The following is a 4567-nucleotide window of genomic DNA, read 5'->3' on the forward strand; positions in this document are numbered from 1 at the left end:
AGATATGCAGTATCAAAAATTCGATGTGTATGGGAAGTGCCACGTCTCCTTTTCCGATAACCACAATTTATCTCCATGAGTATGGGATTGCTTTCATATATCTCCATACCAAGTTCGAACCCCTTCCATGAACATTTTCCGGGATATGCAGTATGAAAAATTCGGTTTGTATGGGAGGTGCCACGCAACTTTTTCCATTAACCGCAATTTTTATCCATGAATATGCAAATTCTTTCATATATCTCCATACCATATTCGAGTAGTCTACCATGAACACTTCCAGAGATGTGCAATATGAAAAATTCGGTTTGTATGGGAGGTGCTACGCCCCCTGCACCTAGCGGTATGAAATATACTTTACATCCGATTCTCATACCTACCATACATAACACAAAAAATTGTATAAAGATCGGTCGAGCCGTTTAGGAAGAGTTCGATTTTTATATAAGCATAGAAAAAATTTCGATGAAAAAAAAATATTTTTTCTCGGGTTCGCAACTATCCTATTTTTTAAGTTGGAACCAACAATACACACCCACAAAATGTCATTGAAATCGGTTAAGCGGTATCGGAGATTAGCGTAAACGAACACAGTGACACGGGATATTTATATTGTTACGATTATCCTCGAAACCTTGAGGGATTTCCCAAATATCCTCGGGCTCGTATCGCTGGATTGTTAAATAAATGCTCACGATGACCAAATTGTAGTACAATTAACTCTATTGTACAACAAACAATTTACAATACTTGCTAATACCGTAAAACTCTTAACAATACTCGTTAAAGCAATTACAAAGCTTTACAAAACTTGTTAACACAATTAAACTTATAGCTTGTATATTCGCAACTCACTTTACTTGTAGTTTGCTGACTTGTAACTTTCTATATACCTCCTGCGCTCGCACTCATGGCAACTCTCGAACGTTCTGAAGTTCATCGCTCATTCTCTTTCTCTCGCTGTTCGCTGTGTTCATCCAACTAGACGTGTCTCTTTGTGGAACAGTCTACGTCATTCCTCGAACATTCTGCCAATTTCTCGTTGTTCGCTTTGTGTTGCCGCAGTATTCGCCACAATATATTAAGATACCCTACCATAAACAACTACCATAGATACGTTTGCGTACCAAATTTTAACTTCATATAAGTTATGGTTTTGACATTATAGCTGATAAAATTTTCCACGCCTATGGGATGTGCCACATTCCCTTTTACAAACCCATTTATATATAATTTTAATTAATTGATATATCTGCATACTAAATTTCAAGTTCGTTGGACTTGTAGTTCCGAAGTTATAGCTGATAAAAAATTCCATGCCTATTGGATGTGCCTATCACTGAGAAAAAGGATTCGTTTCGACAACTAAAGATATTTAGTTCCCGAATTTTGATTATATTTGGGAACTGTTACCAAGGATTGGGAACTATTACCATGGGTTGGTAATTATAACTAAATATATTAAAGCTTCTAATATTCATCTAGGTTGTAACAAATAGTTAATTTAGTTTAAGGGTTTGGTTAATACTAATAAATATTTCTTTGAAGCATATTTCTACAAATTCCATTCAACTTAACGCATGATTCATAAAAGGATGTTATTAAGCTCTGCTAATGCAGATAAGCTTTCTTTCAACACATGGTTTAGTCATAGTTACCAAATCTTAGTTGAGGCAACCATGATTTGGTTTGAGAGAGGTTTGTGAGCCACCCCTAAAAAATGCTGAGCGCTCTCTGAGCACATGTGTGTTTAACATCCGAAGAGCGCCAGCTGAGCAATGCACACAGTCCCACTTATTGAATCGTTTGAATGTGCTAGTATGCCGACCATTGCATTGTGCGTGGAAATCATTGCTCCGCTACCGCTGTTCGTAGATGGGTGAAACACGCATGTGGTCCCAGAGCGCTCAGTAATCTATGGCATGTCGATCGCTGCGATAGGTAGAGAAAGAAAAGTGTGTGCTATGACATGCCCAGACTTGTTTGTCTCAGTTTCAGTTTTGCTATCACTGCGAGTTGTTTCGGTGCGCGCATAGTTACTTAAAAATAAAAAGTTTGATGCCAACCGGGGTTTTTCAGTGGATATATAATTCATGTGAATTATAATTTGAAAGTGTCTATTTAGCCAAGGAAAAATCAAAGCAGTATACTTCCAGCAGATATTAACCTGGGTTTTCGCACGACTGTTCCTGTTCCATCGTTGTTTTTTAGGAAATTCTTACCACCATATACATATGTATTATTTACTTTAGTAACTAACTTATCGGCCGCTGTGGTGTAGTGGTAAGCAGTGCGCGCTTCCACTCCGCTGCACCCGGGTTCAAGCCCTGGTCAAAGCAACATAAAAAAAAAAATATAGAAAAAAGGGGTTTTCTTAACAGCGGACGTCCTTCGGCAGGCAATGGCAAACCTCCGAGTGTATTTCTGCCATGTAAAACAGCTTCTCATAAAAATACAATCGCCGTTCGGAGTCCGCGTAAAACTGTAGGTCCCTCCGCTTTGTGTGACAACATCAAGGCGCACGCCACAAATCGGAGGAGAAGCTCGGCCAAACACTAACATATGTGTAAGCGCCAATCTATTATTTATTATTAACTAACTTATGTAAATATGTACATATTTTGATGCTTAATATATGCAAATAAAAGAAGAAAGTAAACACAACAAACCTCGAGTAAATTTTTATTTGTGTCAAACTGAAACTTTTTTCCAATAATAAACGGTTAGCTGATTCAAGTCTACAGCAAGTTCACAAAATTGATTGAAAACTTGCATCAACCAAAGTATTGTTTATATTTGCTCAACAATGATTTTATTCAACTAACAATATTGTCCAATCAAGGTAGTCGTTTTGTAATTATTAACAAATATACATTTGTCCCAACTAGAAGTCTTAAGTAAATTGCAGACTTTCGTGAACCATATATTTATTTCGCCATACCCAACTATGCCACTTGATCACTATAACCAAATCTTGGTTATTATAACAAAACCTTTTTCTGGGTGTACCATTAAAATGGCTGCGTACGAAATTTCAAGATCAAGCGACTTATAGCTCCGGAGTTATAGCTGATAAAACATTCCAGGTCCATGGGAAGTGCCGCTCCCCCTTTTACAAACTCACTTATATATAGCCTACTATGAGCACCTACTATAGATACGTCTGCGTACCAAATTTCAATTTCACGTGACATATGATTTCGAATTTTCCACGCCTATGGAATGTTCCACTCAGTTATATATGCCTTACTTAAAGCGCCTACCGTAGATATGCCTGCAAACCAAATCTCAAGTTCTTGGGACTTATGGTTCCCAAGTTATAGTGGATAAAAGGGTCCACGCCTATGGGATGTGCCACGCCCCTTTTTACAAACTCATGTATATAAAGCCTACTGTAAGCACCTACCGCAGATATGTCTGCCTACCTAATTTCAATTTCAATATTAAGTTCCGGCCACTAGTTGGAAAGATATAGAGGTATATGTGTTTTGGTTCGTGTCTCCACTACGAGATGCTTTGGTATGTATGTGGCGTCTGTGCGTACCATCATTTACTTTTTTTCAAACTTTCAGGAATTAAAGTACACAAAAAACTAAGAAGGTTTTGTTCCAGGATGTTTTGATTCGTATGCCTGTGTGGGCGTGGCTGCTGCCTGAAATTCGAAAAAAGGCAATTTTTTAAACTACCACTGAGGCTGCACTACTCAGTCCATGTCATTGACGTGGATATCGGTAGAAGGGTCTTTAAACAAGCTATCTAACGCTATCTTTTGTGATTATAAAATATAAATATGTCATAACTTTACCGCCTGAACACTAAATATCGGGCTGCTGAAAATATACCTTTCGGGTATTTTCTCAAAAACTGGTCAGTCGATTTTATTCTAAGTTTCCACAAATCTAGCCCAAAATCTTAGCTTTCATCTGGCATACAGCTTATATCTGGAAAAACTCTTGTTGTGGCGATATTGCGATTCAAATTGAAAAAATATCGCTCAAAAAAGGGTCAAATGGTTAAAAATTAACATGTCCGTCTACTTTGGTTACTTTAAAATATAACAAGTAAAAAAGTCTAAGTTCGGGCGGAGCCGAACATTAAATACCCGGCGCAAGTATTAAATATATGTTTTATCACCTTTCCGAAACCTACCGCTAGATGGTAAGCCGGGGTGTATCAGTTTTGAGTAAATTAGCGTCCTTAAATTTCGAAATATTGAAGTTTCAACCATTTCTGAAATTAACCGTTATATGAAAAGCAACCGCAATTTTAGTCCGATTTCAATAATTTTCAACGTTTTGCTTATATGTGGCAAGCACAATAACCAAACCGAGTTTGGTACAAATTGGTAGAACGGTTACCGAGATATATCATAAGTGGGCGGTGCTACGCCCATTTTCCAAAATTTTACCATTAACGTATTTCTTGGTAAAGAATTGTTGCAAGCATCAATTTTAAATAAATTAGCTTTAATATTTACTGATTTATCGAAGATTTTGTATTTCTCTAAATTATTGTTAAATGGGATGTGGACGTGGTTATCGTCCGATTTTAAAAATTTTCGGCGATT

Source organism: Rhagoletis pomonella, unplaced genomic scaffold, assembly GCF_013731165.1.
Source record: "Rhagoletis pomonella isolate Grant_MI unplaced genomic scaffold, Rhpom_1.0 Rhpom_scaffold_00001, whole genome shotgun sequence".
In the NCBI taxonomy this organism is placed as follows: domain Eukaryota; kingdom Metazoa; phylum Arthropoda; class Insecta; order Diptera; family Tephritidae; genus Rhagoletis; species Rhagoletis pomonella.